This window comes from Rhipicephalus microplus, chromosome X (genome assembly GCF_043290135.1).
Source record: "Rhipicephalus microplus isolate Deutch F79 chromosome X, USDA_Rmic, whole genome shotgun sequence".
Taxonomy (NCBI): Eukaryota; Metazoa; Arthropoda; class Arachnida; order Ixodida; family Ixodidae; genus Rhipicephalus; species Rhipicephalus microplus.
In genome coordinates this window covers 448,464,535-448,483,107 of record NC_134710.1, presented here as the reverse complement: position 1 = coordinate 448,483,107, position 18,573 = coordinate 448,464,535, and the positions used below count along the sequence as shown (strand labels likewise).

The window sequence follows — 18,573 nt, the reverse complement described above, 5'->3', positions numbered from 1 at the left end:
ATGAGAAATTCTACAAATATCATTTCCTGGCTTTCTTGTCTGTTCTAATAATTCTCAGTTTTCTGAATGCAAGATCAGCGGTCTTCTGCAGTCATTATCGGTTAAAAAAGACAAGCCAACAAAAAGAAAGCATGCATGGCTAAAGCCCTGCCCACTAAATACTGAAAGTACACGTCCGACTGAGTAATAGTATAGGCAGAGTCTGGTATGGGGCAAATTTGGCGTCCCCAGTCCCCCCATTATGGGATTTGGGTAGGTGGCCGCCCTCCTTGCCCCTTCCCATCCGGGGGAGGCTTCCTCATCTTAGAGTTTGTCGAGGAGGAATTGTCCCAAACTTAAAACAAAAGAAAGTTTCTTTTTCTTGGTTGATAGGGGTAATTTAGTCTCAAATTTCGTCGGTGACTGTGATAGGAAAAGGCAGTGGAGAATAGCAAAGGCCCATTTCTGTAAGTCTGATGGCCATGAATCAGTATCTATTCAGCGCTTTGTACACCGCCCTACCCGATTTCGTTGGTTTTAATAAAGCTTGACAACCAGGCTCGTGGCATTTGGGGTCGGGTCCTAGCCTGAAATTCTGATGAAGGCGGGTGTTCTACCGAAAACAGGTAATCAAAATTAGGGTTATTTCCAAAATGGTCGAGTCTTCAGCTAGTACCCTCTTTTCCTCACCCTGAAAAAAATTCAGTTACGGGCATATTGACAGCTATAAATTAAAGCGTTTACTCTAATTTTATTCCGTGTTGTGCCTTTATGTATGCTAATGCCAATCCTAATGTCTCCTGTACACTAGCTCTTAGACTACTTGCGCGTTGTTTTTATACTTACGATGTATGGCTTCGACACGCATACAGTCGAGCACATTATGAAGGTTATTGTGCCAGCGCCCTCCTACGTAACCTCCCAGGGACCGGAACAGTGAAAAGAAAGATAACGAAAAGATTACGCATTCTTCTCTCCCTCTTTGTCTGTTCCGTCTCACAAGAATAGCCCCTTCGGCAAACACCTTTTCTCATTATTACGATTGTTTCGTTCGTTGCTATCGAGTGTCACCTTTGTGCGAGCGATTACGAAATTGCCGGGAAAAATGTCTTAAAGCTGGATCTTGGCACTACTATGTTTAAAGAGATTCCTCAGACGGGAGTCATGGAGGCTTGGGAACACTAAAAAGAGTGAAGGAAGCTTCCGTGTACCAACCTGATTGATTGATTTGTGGGGTTTAACGTCCCAAAACCACTATATGATTATGAAACGTGTACCAACCTCTCCTGGAAAGGGTGTTCTGGGACGCGGCGCTGTTGTAGTTTTCAGTCGACGCTCGCGCGATAACCTTCAAATCGCACAGGAAGAGTAGTGTTGATATATTAATGCGATACAATAATGCTTAAAGTTCGGATTTCGTCATGCAAGATATATACAACAAAAACAAGTAGGCATCTTAAGTCCACATTTTTCATGACGCTCACACGGGTTATTCTCAAACATGTTTATTGAAATATTCGTCCGCATGACAATGTTTCTGCACGGCGAGGAATCCAACGAAGGGGCAGCCGCCACTCGCTGCACGCCACCCGCTGGCGCTTAAGGTGACCGCAGCCATGCAGATGCGGCTCTTTTACGATTCAAATTACAGAAAAAACAAAGAATAGCGAAAGGAAAAGAAACGGACAGAAATAGGATAATAAAGTTTAGACCACAATGGTGGAATTTGTTTCTGCACATTTGCTACTCTGCCAGCATCCGGGTGTGACTCTTGCTTTGCGGGTCTCCTCCATCCCAGGAGTTTTCGGAAAAGAAGCTTGTCAATGGTGGCAGTCGGAGCTTCAGAAGCGAGGAACGCCATTTACCCCTGAATGTTGCTTCAGACGAACACACCAAAGAACAGGGTCAGCTAAAGTTATACAAAACATATTTTTGTTTGGTTTTTCATTCAGAAGTACCAATCAACACGACTCACATGGGCCTCTGTTTTTCGCAGTTTACACCGGTTAAAACTCTGAGTGTTTTATCGCTATAGCGTCTTTCAAGGCTGATTTCAGAAGGAAACGTTAAACTTAGCTGTGCACGAATATGAATAAATAAACTTTATCAAGTTGAAGTTGAGCAGTTTCCTTCGGGTGAAGTGGGGGAAGAAGGTATTAACTCCTGTCTCTTTCCACCCTCTTTAGATGATGATGGTGGTGCCTCAGGTTACCGCTCGAAGTCCTTGGACCCGGGCGGCATCTTAGGCCTGCCGGACGGCCCAAAGCTGGTTGGTCAAAAAGCAAGAAATTCGCGAGGATTTCTCTCACCCTCTTGCTAACGTGTAATAATAATAACGTTTGGTCTTTTACCTCCTAAAACCACTATATGATTATAAGGGACGCCATAGTGATTATAAGGGCCGCGGAAATTTCGACCACCATGAGGTTCTTCAACGTACACGTAAGTATTGGTGCACAAGATCACAGCATCTCGCCGCCAACGAAATGCGGCCGCCATGGCATCTTCCCCCTTTTGGAGCGTGAAGTCATTGTAGCGAGAGCTTTGACAAAATTCGCTCGATGCTTCGAAGCTGACTGCTACGTTACTATTTTGCAGCACCTTCTGAACTCTACTAGAAAGCAGTGAGGAAGAAATAGCCAGAAAATCTTTCATGAGTCGGGGATGGGGGCCCGACCCTTTTTATCTATGTTCACGCTTCTGTTTGTTTGTGTGCCCGTATAAATATATACACATTCAAAACTTGAATGAAAACTGGGAGGTGCGTGCGTTTGAACTGCCCAAACCACCCATCTGATCAGGCTGCGCCACTGTGGGATGGGTCCTTCGTGTCCTTCTTGTCTCTGTGCCATCGTTTTGTACTTGCGCTGTAACTATCGTCGTACTATCGGCGTCAAATAAAATGCGAACAGCGGAGTGCATAGACCAATAACAACGGTATATCCCCCCACCTCGGTTGTCTAGTGGCTAAGGTACTCGGCTGCTGACCCGCAGGTCGCGGGCTTGAATCCCGGCTGCGGTGGCTGCATTTCCGATGGAGGCAGAAATGTAGGCCCGTGTGCTCAGATTTGGGTGCACGTTAAAGAACCCCAGGTGGTCAAAATTCGTGGAGCCCTCCACTACGGCGTCTCTCATAATCATATGGTGGTTTTAGGACGTTAAACCCCACATATCAATCAACAACGGTAGAGTGCGCACCGTACAGTCGATCACATTTGACATGCACGCACATTCGGCTAGGCAACCTTACAATGTACCAGCAGCAGCATTGCGGATTGAAATCATGAATGTGCATGGTGCACGAGCGGCGAACATGGCATGAGCGCATCTCAAATCGCGAAGCTGCAAACTGCAGCACGTGCACCGCTGCTCAAACTTCATTCGGTGCTGATAACACGTAAACATGTTTTAATATACAAGGCTAACTCGTCAATTTCACGCTGGTTGTCTGTAATAATTCCCTTGTCGGTGAACTTATCAATTTATTTTTGTCAATAAATGTTTTGTATACAGTTTTTAACATGACTATACGATTGGCAACGAAGTGAAATTTTTCGTCCAAGCCAAGTGCTGTTTGCCTATACAACGCCTGATTTTGCGAATAAGGCCTCAAATTGGTCACGCTTCGCTTTCAAAGAAGCCCAGACTCTCGTTGGTTGGCTTGGCGAGACGTTCGCGCTTTCGGTAAGATATTTCAACGTCACCTAGCCCAGTGATTTACAATATACCAACTCGGGTAATGATTATGACTACGATGGCTATAGAACTTACAATAAATGCAAACGATTCTTGAGCTCCTGCGATGCTGGCAGCCATCTGTACAGAACACAAGACAATACAATTACTAATCAAGGATCGCGGCGCCACACGAGTGAACTATAATGAAAATGCCGCTCTTCTAGCCAGAGGCTATGTCCGACGCCAATAGCTGCATCCCCCGGATCGCATCTCCGGAGCGCCGTTCGCAGTGCCACCATCGTTGGCGCGAATAAAGTGTGTGTGTGTGTGTGTGTATATTAGTTGCGCAAAATGTAGCAGTGATCTTGGAAGTGGCATGACAATAGTTATAGCACAAGAACATAACGACGACACAGAGACAAGAAGGACACGAAGGACACAAGTGCTAACTTCCAACTGAGCTCATTGCGCAGAGCGAAAATTTATAAAGGAGACAGTAAACCATGTGAAAAAAAGCACATGGCACAAGGAGCAAAACATGAGTAAGAGAAAAACAAAAGCACAGAAAAAGGCAAATAAAAGTCTATAAGGAAATGATCGAAACAGAAAAGTAAAGGTAACATAACTACTTGCGAGCACCAAAACCTTTGAGGAACCTCAGTTCCTTCTCGGACAGAGACACGGAGGGCTTGCTAATGCACGACACCTGTTCGCGTGCAATCTGCGCGGCCTCGACGATGACTCGGGTGCGCATGGCGGATTCAGCCTAAGCGCTGAGAGAACCAAACATAATCTTCGTCTCGGCCTGACAAGTACCCGCTCTCGAGTAGGATTCATATTCTTCCCTAAATTTTATATATTTATGACCGCGTATAAACGCTAATGTTAGCAATACGCGGCACATCACTGATTTGGTATACGCCCCCTCCCTCTCCCCCAGTTTACCAACGCTACTCATTTGAGCTCTCAATATATTAAGCTTCGAGTGCTCTTACCATCTCGGTCATGCAAAAGAAATTTCTTATCGGAATGATCAGATGCCACCAGTTTTCCGCAATTTCTTCGTTGAACTTCTGGAAGAACGATTTCGCATCCGGTCCGGTTACGAAACGTGGAAGCACGAAGATGCACGTGATGACAAAGAGGACGAAAAAAGAACGTGACAAAAGACAAACTGTGGGCGTATCCACGCCTCTACAAGGGCCATCTCACTCGTGGTGCAGCGCTGGTAATCTTAAAGTTTAGCGTTGCTCAGCTGAATGACGGGGGTTCTATCGCCAGTCAGAGAGGCTGCTGCATTTAGTTTCAGATGATGCAAGCAACATGTGCGTGCGCATATGATAGCGTCACAAGGTTACTTTTAATCGCGATGGTTCGGATGACATTCTTTGACCACGTGACTATATCCTTCATGGAAGCTGCGGAAGGAAGCCAGCCGCTGGTGAGAAATTTGATCCTGATCGGGCTTTAATCGCGATCAGCAGTGCACCATGTGACATCGGCTTTAAGTTCACGTTATTGAGCACCAGGTTGTTGTAGTTATTCTGGTGTCCACCCCCACAATTACTTGCCTAACGGCCACGTCATTGTTATGGCATGTACAATCCGACGATTGCTTTAGACGTTTTTTAAGCGTTTGACTGGCAGGTTTGCAGCTGTGCCCCTAACAATAGTTATATATATTTAGCGCGTAAAACAAAATACAATCATTACTGCGCCAGTATAGACTCTCATGGCCTATTATTGGTGCCTCCCTCTCTGGCGGCTTCTGACAATGTCATGTGTCAATTACCAACTTTTCTCTCCAACAAGCGGGCTGCAGTTAACTTAACTTTCAACTTCTTGTGCCTAATAAGGTTACAAATATGGACGATATAAAAAACATAGACTCAACATATACTATGGAACCGGTATACATTGTTCAACCGTAAACTGGTTTAGTATTCAACATTATCAGATTTCAGCACAAGACCAACAGACTCTACATTAAAGGAACCCAAGCTTTTTGAGCATGCTCAGAAAATGCGCTCGATTGGTGGTCGAGGTTCCTGAGAACGCTTGAGCCAAACATTAAAACGCGGCACGTGGCCTGAAATTCACAATTCACAGTTAGCTAGAAATCGCTCCCTCTCCTCTCAACAAATTATATCATAAACAGAAACGATGAAACCACAACACCTCAGACCGTGGAAGTTATGTTTGGGGCACGCGAAGGATGGCCAGTCCGTAGACGGCGCCCAATGAAAAGGAAAGTTAATGAAAAGAGGCTGCCCAGACGTGGACTAAGCTGTTTTTCTCAGACCGCGTCTTTGTCGTCAAACCCCGTGAGCCTTTGTTCATCGCACCTTGTGCTGGGGAGTCACCCGCACGGTGGTAGCGCTCTCACGGTGAGCCAGACTGAGAAATAAGTGGTCACTATCGTGACACCGCTCCCGACAAGATAATGTGGCGCCATGTATGCTGTAACAATATGTGTGGATATACGGCAGAATCGTGTACACTAACGCCAGACCGCCAACCGGCCGTCTAGACAGCCTTGTTGTCGCATGAAGGTATCTTTTAAGCTGTACGTCGACGAAATGACCAAGTTCTTCTTAGCCGATGCTCCGAGGATAAAAAAGTGTGGGAATGCAGAGGCGGAGACCCATCTCTGAGGAAAGGGCAGTTTTTCGCTGCATTGGTGGAGCATCGAGTAGGGGTTCGTCCCACGAGGCTGTCTCAGATGAGACGGGACGTATTTAATGAAGAGAAATGGAGAGAAGGGAAGTTTGGTGCTCGAGAACGGGATCGGGAAGCGGGACTGTAGAGGTCGTGCTTAGCGCAGACTCTGATCCAAGGTTGATACTACATCGAGAAGTAGGTGCCGATGTGTGGAGTATACGAAGGGCTCGGAAAATAACCCCGACGTTAATATTAATACAGGCTAGTGCTTACTGTGTGGTTGGTTTAGTTGCCACCATAGCGTTTGTTTCTAAATGATTATCAGTGTGTGAATAAACTGAAGTTTGCCAGGAAGTGAGCAAGCAGTCCTGTCCTTCAACGTGTCGTCGTGATTATCTGTATTATCGGGATTACATCCATCAGCCCAATGTTAACTGCGGCCATTGGCAGATTTAAACGTCATGTGCTGCATATATAGTTACCGTGGCCGCCGTGGGACGCTGCGATGTGCCTGCACGCTCGCTCACGATCACCGTGAAAGTAAACTGCGCGTTCGAAAAAAAATGCTGAAGGTCATGGCGCGTGCTAACGAACGGGCGTTGTTGCAGACAGTCGCAGACACATCAAACCAACGACACTAAGCAGGATCAATCCTGCCTTTCCTACTCTATGCCCACACGGTGTACACAAATAGAACAATTTCGAGCACATGCTCTGGCTCTGCCCACGCGGGCACATGTTTTTCTAACCAGTCCTCCTGGGACAGAGCTCATCGCTCAGCTCAAGGCGGTCAAGAGGGCCCGGGCCGTCGCCGAAGGACTGTGTCTACCAGCCCCGATCTGGGTGAAGCCGCCAGATTGATTGTTGGGGCCTTAAGCACCGTTTTTCCTCCCTGAGAACCTTAATAAAGTTCACGCCAATTTACTCGTGTCCCCTTTTCATGCAGATGCATGGCTGAAAGTTATGCATCAGCATAGCTCTGAGTTCGCTCGCTCGTACAAGAGGAGAGAGACGTGCGACAAATTATTTTAACTCCGCAAGTATTTATAGGACTTTAAAGTGTTTTTTTTTTGCAGTATAGTCAATTTGAGAGGCAATAAACTCTTCTGATGGAAACATTTGATGATTGCTCTAAACAGTGTTGCACGGCATCTTTATTGCAAAGCACTTTATAATAATCGAGTCAGTGACTGATGGATAACAATATTTTATTGTTAGAAATAAATCACTTACTTAAGCGGTACCGATGAAATCATTATGTATATGGCAAATGAATTTAGGGAGGTTTCTTTTTCTGATTTCAGAAAGAGAGATAATTTTTTGCATGATGTGGTGCTGAGTGTAGGTGAAAAATAAGGAACTGTTTCTTTTTTTTCTGAAGAACACAATATGAATGTCAAGGTAGAATGACCAAATATAGCACAAAGTTTTTCTAATATAACGATAATAATTACCTAATATATCATTAACTAATATAGCATTAACTAGGTACGTACTCATGTCATTAGGGGACTACATTTGTACTCCAAGCAGCATTCTAGCGTTTTACCTATTGAGCTGTGTATTTTCTGTTAAAATACAATTTCCAGCAAGGTAAATGAAAATACGACTACATAATTAAAGCAGGATATTTTGCAACCTCCTTATTATCTACCGGTAGCACCTTATAGTAGTCATTTTTTATTGCAGAGAAGTTGATCCCAACACGAAAAAAAGGTTTACCGCGACAGTAGGATAGAATTAAAAATATATATATTCGAAGCTGTACAACGAGCAGTAGTTTGGCAAAAAAAGAAACATGGCTGATCCCTCGGTCTATAAAAATCGGTTAGACATAAAAGTGAAACGCGTGTTCACAGAGGCAATTGGGCGTTTATTGCGCCTTGTTTCGCCACAAGGGCGAGGGAGTGAATGCCACAGCAAAAAATTGTGACGTCACGCGAAGAACGGCAGGCAGCTCGAAACTTACCGCGCGCACCTCAAGCAGGAAGGGCACACGAAATGAGCATACGCAGGACAAACGCGGACTAACAACTGTCACTGCTCGAACCTTAAAGCACGTTGCTTAAACTTAAAGAGAGAGCCGCGAAACTAACGCAGAAGTATACAAAGGACGATCCGCGAACTGCCAAATTCTTATTTGTTCGTCATTTCCTAAACGTGGCAGTGGTAGGGGGCAAAGTAACCTTCGTGCTTTCTTTAACCGCTGCAGCCTCAAAGCCAAGTTGCGGTCGAAGCACAAGACGTACGAAGCGCCGCAATCATGAAATCAGCGAGCGCCCGCAGCTGAAGACGTGGTGGCGACGATATTTAGATCACGCCCGACGTGCTATAGCTGCCCTTCAGGTCGCAGGTGTGACGCCCATGCAGTGGCACAGCTTTTTTTTTGCGTTTTCTCTGAAATCTGTTTCTTAATATTTACGGCGTCATATCCATCACTGAAATACTTCAGCGCAGCCGCGGTGGGCCGCGGCATAAAATATTTTCGATGTTAATAAACATGACGCGCACTATAGTTCTTAAATAGCGTGGTTACCACTGATTTCACTGGCGAGTGGACGTCGTAGAACGGTCATTCCCTCATTCCCTGGTGTTTCGCTTACAGCGCCAGCAGCATACAAAATTTGGAAGACGCTTGAGTTTCGAGCAGATCGCGATAGCGTAATCGGGCCTCGTATGCAACGCCGCCTGAACTGCTAGCCTGCTTCGGTTCTCGGTGCATGCCTCAGCCATGCCGTAAGGAAACGAGCGACTGTGCGCGTAACAAGTATCCCCGAATGCCTACTGCAAGCACAGTCATTAGAGTTGCCCTACGCCATAATCCCTCCTTTCGGGAATCAGCGAAGGGTCCACTATACACGTCCGTAAGGCTACACGCGAACCCACGCAGCTGCTCGCTTTGTTGATTCTTTTGGAGCTGATGAATAAACGTCTGAGCGCATTGTAATGAATAGACCTTTGAAACAACCACGCGTTGTTCAATTAACATGTTTTGACGCCTGACACGATTATACGCTGCCACGCAATATATGTGGCGTGTCAATGAGACTCCTGCCACCACAGAACATTCATATGACGTTTGTTTTTTTCTTGAATTAGTTTCAATATGATATTGTGACCTCGCGGTGGAACATATGCTTGACACACAGATGTCCTGGGTTTGATCCTGACCCTGACCCGGAAATATTTATTCTTTTAGTTATTTGAATCTTTCTCGACTTTTCGGTCATGAACAAGATGATTTTTCACTCACAACCAAGTACGCCAACGCCGGACTTTCTGTGAAACGAACTCTTCAACGCTATTGCGTTAAATAACCAATCGTTTATAATACGGGCTGCGCATATCTGCAAATAGATGGACTGCGTTAATTTTGAAGAAAATTGAGTACCTCACTCTCGTCATACATGTCGTGTGTGTGTCTTCTGCACGCGCAGACAATTCACCGAGAGGAGAGCCTATGATACATACCTTTTACATATCGAAGAGCCTCCCAAAATGAGTGAAAACAGAGCACCTTACCTGATCAACCTTCGATAGATAGCGATTATGAAGACAATGATCCTATTCATATTTCCTTTTGCTTCGTCACAGCGAGGCACAGTAAAAATACACTGAAATGACAATCGAGAAAAAGTGCAAAAGCAAATGTCACGGCCTGAAGTTATCAGATTTTTTAGAAGCACATCGCGTGTAGGCCACACTCATTCAGCCTCTGAAGAGGACAGTCGAAGCAAGAGGGAGGTTAGAAATCATTTTCAAGTCACAACTGGTAGCCTTGTCCTCTCCAGATATGGTCGAGCTGCGCTTTTCCACGAGCGAGAATATCTCGATGTGAACTCGTGACCGATTGTCGTTTATGTTTGACGTATATTCAGGCTACATGTGACGTCCGTATGGTTGGCCTATGCTAGCAATTCAGTCCGCCTGTAGATCTGATGCGCTCTATCCCCTCCCCTCATCTCTCTCTTCTCAAATCTTCTTCCCCAACCGCAGTGTGGTAAACGGTGCGTGCGTCTGGTTAACCTTCATTCCTTTCCTTCCTTTTCTCTCTCTTTATCTCGAGTTAACTGAGTCAAGGTTTGTGCAATTATTTTGTTGACAATGACAACAATGTGTTACTTTTACTGTTATGTAGGTCCAACCAAATTTCGTGGTTAAGACAGACCTACATAACTGTCGGCAATGGCGTAAATTTTTTTCCGTGCTTCTTACAACAGGAGCTTTAGAATCTGCGAAATGAAAGATTGTCTTGCCCTGCCCATGCACACGTGCCAAACTAGGGGGCACGGGAACGAATGCCATCTTCGGGTTCTTGCCGCGCCACACTCCGACGGAATGTGGGTGGTGGTAGTGGTTAGAAGATGAGAAAAGGCACCTGATTTCTGCAACCCGATCGGGAGCACGGCGCAGTGCCTAGACGGAATGTTGTCGTCACTGACAGATTCGAATTGCGAGAGCGCTGTTTATCTGGCTTAGTGCTGAAAGTTCTGCAGATACGGCTGCTGACGCTGTTGCTTGCTCTGCCCCCCCCCCCCCCAAAAAAAAAAAGAGAGAAAAGGCTATTTGCGTGCGTTCACTTTTCAGACCTCTTACATCTGTTTTCGAATTTGACTTATGAAAACTATGATTATGCGCTCTAACGTCATGTTTTAAACCTTCAGTGTTCTTTTAAACTACTTTCGCACGCCATCCACAGTGCAGTGTAGCAAACTGGATGCTTACATTGATTCACCACCTTGCCTTGCCTCTTCTTTCATCAGTCCTACACCCCGCACGCAATGAGACAAAGTTACAATACCTTTCAGGCATAAGGACTCTAAATGCACGCACAGTTTGCGCATGTGTTTTACATGTCAGCGTTACTGTCCGTTCGTGTACTACGCATTAAGAAGCTAACTTAATTGTCCGGGCTTTCGCTATTTCTCGAAGTATACTTCATGCGTTAGAAAAAAGAATAGGAAAATAAAGGACGTTGCAATGTTGCCCAACGTTTATTTACTTGCCTGAGGAAAAAGAACGTGTCCACGCTACTGTAAGCAGCCGGCAAAATTAGGTTGTGCCGTTTGTCGGATGTTATTAGCAAGTTCAGCATGCGTGCTGAAATAAATGAAACAAGGATGTCTTTTTTTTAGCCTAAACGTCCTGAAGACTATATATATACGTATTCCAAGGCCACTTGCCACCTGTATTCTGTAACGGGCTATGGTGATGGCCTATGTCGATTTCTAGAATACCGACGTAAATATAGTGTCTATAGACGTAATCATCAAGAAATGCAACATAACTACTAGATAAATAATTAGGTAAATGAAATATACGTTACCGTGTACGCCTTTCCTGTGTAGGCCTCAAATCGCCCGCAGTAATGAGGAAATGAATAAATAAATAAATAAATAATAAATAAATAAATAAATAAAATGTAATAGAATCCACGCAGCTGCCACTGTCTATCAAAACAGTATTGAGGAGTTGCGAAAACTGCAAGAAAGCTCGCCTGCGCAACAAACCTGCATGCACAATGGTGGTTGCCGGGGTGCCTCCCGTCTTCGCTAGAACTGTTACGTGAAGCGTAGCACTGCTATTGTGCAGTGATGCACAACGTGCGGCGGGAGAGAACCCCCCCCCCCCCTAACACAGTCAAACACAGGAAACACTACGAGGACGGGAGACAATGCCAGTGTGCATTATTGTATTGCGCAACTCCTCTATAAACTTCCTGACTATTCTTCATTCCCTCCGGTTTTCTAAATAGAAATAAAAATAAAAAAAGTAAATTAAACAAGGTAAGTAAAACAAAAAGTATCCCAATATAATAAATAGAATTCGACAAGCCCACAAGACTGAAAGAAGTACATCACTGTCAATCAATTTCAATTATATCACTGTGCTGCGTAAAAGTTTCTGATGTAAGCATTTAGAATAATGATGAGATCGAAAGTGCGCGTCTAGTGGCTGAGGTACACGGTTGCTGACCTGCAGGTCGCGGGATCGAATCCCGGCTACCGTGGCTGCATTTCCAATGGAGGCGAAAATGCTGTAGGCCGTGTGCTCAGATTTGGGTGCACGTTACCCCAGGAGGTCGAAATTTCCGGAGCCCTCCACTACGGCGTCTCTCTTAATCATATGGTAATTTTGGGACGTTAAACCCCACATATCAATCATATTGCGCGTCGATGTTCAGACTTTTATCGGAAATTATCGTGGGTCAGCATCACCGCTCAGTCGACGCACGCTGTTGGCATACGTCCTTCATGGTACAGTGGTATAGTTTCGCTTTTACGCTTTCGCTAGAAATAAATACTACTGGTTGAGTGACCAAGCGCATCAGCATAAGTAATCGAAAGAAAAAAAGAAAACGCCCGCAGGAAGAGGCACGCAAGGAATGACCAAAGGTGCGCACACGAAGCGTCTGACACAATCTGGTGGCAATGGGCGAGTACAATGTGTCCCAGGCTGATGGCCCGTATTCCGTACACGAAGCGCAGGGAGTAGTTTTCGGCGCTTGATCTTTCGGCAGCGTGGAACGATTCGCGAGCACTGGCCGCCGCCGGGAGCACCACCACAAGCTGAAGCAGCGTGCCTGCGACAAAACGTGATGCATTCCTCTAGTTTATTACTCGTGTTGACGCTTACTGTCCAACCAATGCTGCGCTTTTTCACAACTCGGGTCACACACAGTTGTTTGCCGCCGCCAGTGTCTGTAGCCACATCGTGCGAAAAAAGAAAACTAGCACTAAAGACACAGTGGGGCTAAAAACCCGGGTCTGCTGAATACTGGGTGTCAGCCCAGTATTCTACCACTGAGCTACGCTGGTGCTTGTGATTGGTGGCAAATTTGCCTTAGGCAATCTTGATGTCGGGAAAGCGGTTGCGTTAATACGACTTATAAAGCGTTTTAAAGCAGCGAAAGAACAACCAGTCATCGCACAATGCGAACAACGTAACAAGTGGGCTGTCCAATGCCCCAACCCATTACAAAAGCTTGTTCTTATTTCCCTATTATCTGTGGCGCATACCCACTTCAGCCATAATTCCTCATCGTCGTCAGCCACTGCATGAACAATTGGCACAAAAGTCATTGCTAGCGTTTAGTGAATGCCAATCTTCTTAAAAGAATGTCGAAAAATAGCATAGCGAATGCCAGCCTATACTACCCTAAAATTTTTATTATCAATGTCGTAGTGGGCATCAAGCAAGTGTGCTTGCAGCAGATACCCCATTAGTGTTTAGAAAATGCTCTGAAAGGCCGCTCTTTTAGTTTTCGCTTTGACTGTGCTGCGCCTTTCGCGCAGGCCTTGCGTTTTATTTTTATTTTTTTGCAGTACCTGTGAATTTCGGTATTCAGCAGCGGTTGCAAATTCAGGCCCCGTTTGCAAAAAAAACCGCGCTTTTCAAACTCAGCCAAGTAACAACTGGTACACAGTTAGTTCGCCCTCAAATCTGTACGTATGAATATGTTTTGTGCGTCATATTTTTTTAAGATTGCGCTAACTATTGAGCTGTAAACACTGTTAGTTCGCTCTCGTCCTGTGTGTGTTATTTTCGTGCGTCATTTGAACGTGAGCAGCGCGCTGCAGGTTTAGATCTGCTTGCAGTTCTCAGCGTTAGATTCCGAGCTTGTTGCTATCGCATTCATATCTTTGCCCTTGCGGCGAAACTGTTGCTTTTCATCAATAACGACTTACCTGCCTAAATGCATTCAGCGCGAAAGTATTTCTTGATGTGCATGGTTTTACATTGTGGTTTGCTCAAGAATAATTGCTGTCAATACAATCTGGATTACATTACGTCGCTTTTGTCGAAAAACCAAAATGCGGCTCCGTGACCTGACTTCGCAATTTCTCATCAATACAGAGTAGCATCTTCGTAGAGGACATGTTCAATTTTGTCGTCGCTGTCTAGACACGAAAAAGTAGTGATTACCACGCTATAATTGTGCGTGACAGTCTTTCGTGCTCCTTCCGCCCGGTTCTTGGCCGATCCTCCTTTGTGGGTGTGCGCCAGGGTAACAAAGATCATCATCATCATCATCATCACCACCACCACCACCACCACCACCACCACCACCATCATCATCATCATCATCATCATCATCATCATCATCATTATCATCATCATCATCATCATCATCATCATCTTTCGTGCGCTCAGGCATGAGTCCCCGCATAGCCTCCAAAATACATCTGATGTTAATAGGAACAATGCCTCATAAATACTTACCACCCTTCTCGCTGTAGTTTGGCTTGGCTTATGTGATAATGTCAATGATCGTGGCAACGGCTATAATTATGCCTAGGAAGGCTAAGAATGCACTGTGAGACAAAACGACAAAAAGAAAACGCACTGATAAATTAAGCGGGAGTCATCTCTTTATTTGTTGCTTTACAGCTACGCACATGCACACGTGTAGCAGCAGAGCTATGCTCATCTATTCCTTTCTCTCTTTCTTTCTCACACACACACTCAAAACCATCGTACGTCGGGCTTGATTGTAAATGTGAATGCGAGCCAATCAAAAAGCATGTACATATTAACAAAGTCGTTTTGCGAGTGGTATAGAGAGGGCATACGACCTGAATCATGCGGCTTTATGAATTTTGCGCCTGTCCTGATACGGATGAGGCAGTGTTGCAGAATACGATTACTCTTCAACATTCCTGTTTTATAAAAGGCGGCAGTACTGACTCCATGCATCTATATTTAGCAGGAATTTATTCATTCAAATTCTTCTCATCTGGAGCAACATTATATCATTGTATTTATTTATTTATTTACATATATTATCATTGGAACTGTCTTTTAATTAACTTCCATATTTTGACGATGTTATTGATGCTTACGAGAAGTATTGGCCTTGAGATTGGGCTATAGGGGGCAGCACCATCACCGTGCTAGTGTTGATTGATATGTGGGGTTTAACGTCCCAAAACAACCATATGATTATGAGAGACGCCGAAGTGGAGGGCTCCGGAAATTTCGACCACCTGGGGTTCTTTAACGTGCGCCCAAATCTGAGCACACGGGCCTACACCATTTCCGCCTCCATCGAAAATGCAGCCGCCGCAGCCGAGATTCGAACCCACGACCTGCGGGTCAGCAGCCGAGTACCTTAGCCACTAGACCACCGCGGCGGGGCACCGTGCTAGTGTGGATAGGCGGCTGGTGGCACGCATCCCAATGCACGATGATTGATTGATATGTGGGGTTTAACGTCCCAAAACCACTATATGATTATGAGAGACGCCGTAGTGGAGGGCTCCGGAAATTTAGACCACCTGGGGTTCTTTAACGTGCACCCAAATCTGAGCACGCGGGCCTACAACATTTCCGCCTCCGTCGGAAATGCAGCCGCCGCAGCCAGGATTTGAACCCGCGCCCTGCGGGTCAGCAGCCGAGTGCCTTAGCCACTAGACCACCGCGTCGGGGCAGCCTAATGCACGAAACAGCGCGTTTCCTGAACGCGCAGAGGCGATTGTTGGTGAATAAAATGCGTTGACTACTGCCCAGTCAAACTAAATATGCCTTTCATTTCCTAACGGATGCACGAAGTTCACCAAAGGTTACTTTTACTTGTGGCAGAAAAGCAGTCTGTCATTAAAAGGGATGCTCGTGCTCGGCGACTGTTTGCACTTTCGCACTGCAGCGTGTCACGTTTCTTGTATTTTTATTTTAGGTGTTGAGCTTGTCTCCCGTCTACTATGGTCTTCTGAGTATGACTGAATTCATTCTTCCTAAAGGCTGGTCATGAATACCGACCCCATCCTACCCCCCCCCCCCCCCCCAAGAAAAAGTTAGAAATTCGATATTTTTGGGTGATGAACCCCCCAAAAAAAACAGAGATTACTCATTCCACCTTTTCGTCTTAATAATCTCTTCATGGAAGAAATATAGGACAGTCGATAAGTTCATTCAGGAAAGCTACATGACCTAGAGCGCTTAAGCGCGCTTGTTCTTACTCCTGTAACAGTAAAAAAAAGATAATAGTTCAGCCCGCAGCTTTCTTATATTTATTATATTATATGCATTAAAGTGATGGAAAGGTTCTATTAATGGATGAAACGAAGTTTTTTTTCTTCATGCGAATGTGTGTCCACTCCTTCCGTGTGTCTATTGCACACCGCCACAAACGCACTCAAGTTAGTGCGAAAAAAAGAAAAAAAAAGGTGACGTTATCCTTGGAATTATACGACATATGTGAGGCGCACCGTCTGGATTAATTTTGACAATCTGGCCTCTTTTAAGCGATCCCAAATTTAAGACGAAGGGTGAGACAATTGGGAAACTCCAACCAAAAATTGTATTACAGCGCTTGAGTCAGCACTTGGTCTGGCCTCGAAACGTTGGTTTTCCGAATACAATTTTTGGTTAGAGTTTTCTAATTTCCGCATTTCTATTCCGACCAGGCAGACTTCTGCCAAGTGTTCAGCTTGTTAAGGACACGGGTGTGTCTGTATAAATATATCGCCCAATGCTAAAATTACGCATGGCAACTCAAGTTTAATCACTTCCGTGTCATTCAGAATAAATACCGAAGTGTCAGAATTTACTATACAGCTGTGTCATGGGATTAGACCCGTACAAATCAAAGTTATCTCAAGAACAACTAAAGCTCGTCGCATGAATAAACAATAAGCAAGAGCACCAGACTTTTTTTGAAAGTAGACACCTAACAAGAATGTAAAACTTCCGTTTATTCCCGAGTCGCTAAAACGCTTCATTCACACAATATTTATTATTCGTCATGTTTGGGGCAACGCCAAGTGCACTTTACGACGTGCATCAGCTAAAAAGCGGCACCTACACCGACATGAACCTGGTGAAGAGAGGCTACGACGATGATACACATCACCCTCACCAAGTGCTTGACCTCATCTTATTGCGATACATATACAGGCGAGTAAGGCCAAATGCTTCTGTAGGCTGTGCATGGCGAACGTACAAGCGGTTACTCATGCACTGACAGAGTGGGACAAACTTTCCCTTGAGCACGAGCATGACGTACGTGCACATGTTAGCCTATGTGGATAGCAGAAGACGCCGGAAGCAATCCACATTAGGTGCGCTTCAGCCAGTGGCCACCAGGCGGCGACTCCGCTCGATCTAGGGGCGAATAGCACAACTTTTTCTATGCGCCTCTCCTCTACCGTTTTCTTTTTGTGCGTCCTTGTGGCTCCCTCACTGAATTCGTCTGCTTGGTTTCAACGTTTTTATAGTAGCTCAGCTAACGACAGACTTTCTTAAGCGCGCGCGCGCGCGCGCGCGCGCGTGTGTGTGTGTGTGTGTGTGTGTGTGTGTGTGTGTGTGTGTCAGAAGTTAACTTTGTGTACAATATCCTCGAGTATTTGTCACCAAATACGTTCTCAAGATGAACTTACACAAGTCCGATTTGCAATGAGGTCCATGGTTCGGGCTCCGACGTAACGCAGTTTGACACCAGAATATCTACCATAGGAGGTTTCACTGAAGAAACAAAAATGAAGGTACATTACTGTAATTTCCAACGACACTGTGAGAATCAACTTCTACGCGCAACCGTTACCTATAGACGAAATGCATGATAGAATCTCAGGACGCCTTGACATGTACTTTAATGTCCACAGAACTATATGTCATCTTTTAGCTAACAGACCGTGCACCCGACATGCAGTGAGCGCGAATGTCTCTGAGTGTTATGTTTGGCACCGATAATTATGACAGAGTGATTCCTTCGTTGGTCAACTTCATCGGTTTGTGTCAAAATAAAGAGAAAGTTACACAGGCAACGAACACATCACCATATATCTGAGCTGAGCAGGCTGAGCCGCCAACCGGTGACATCGGCTCTTTACTTCACACAGCACGCTGTCATAGTTAGAGTGCCTCGATGTGCGCGCCCCCGCTTAGAGTGGTGTCAGCCTTTGTAAGGGCAGGTGCCGCCTCATCAGCCTTAGCAGCGACATGGCCGCCATTTTGACTCCACTCAGTCACTTCTGCGTGTTCGCTGCGCCCGAATAATTGTGCTGGCGCTCGCTTTTCTCTGGTTTAATGCGCTCGCTACCGTCACCGTAGCGGGTATTGCGTGCCGCAGGGCACTAATCATTGCAAAAACTCTAGAAGCTGTATTGTTTCCTCAGAGACCCGAAATGAAGGCCTTTTCAACAGTGAAAATCAAACATGACAAGTGGCATCTGACAAACAGATCATCCACTCACAGCGTAAGTTTCCAGCCGGTATTCCGCATGCATAATTTCAACCGGCACCAATTTCGTGTAA

At 45.3% G+C, this 18,573-nt stretch overlaps 1 long non-coding RNA gene across 1 annotated transcript; it reads right to left on the bottom strand.

The window, feature by feature from the left end:
• Positions 1 to 1,581: 1,581 nt before the first annotated feature.
• LOC142776626 (uncharacterized) lies at positions 1,582 to 9,890 on the bottom strand. Its single transcript, XR_012887687.1, has 3 exons — positions 9,790 to 9,890; positions 3,751 to 3,795; positions 1,582 to 1,856 (listed from the first exon to the last, which is right to left on the bottom strand). It is a non-coding gene; the product is annotated as an uncharacterized LOC142776626 (long non-coding RNA).
• Between the last annotated feature and the right edge of the window lie 8,683 nt (positions 9,891 to 18,573).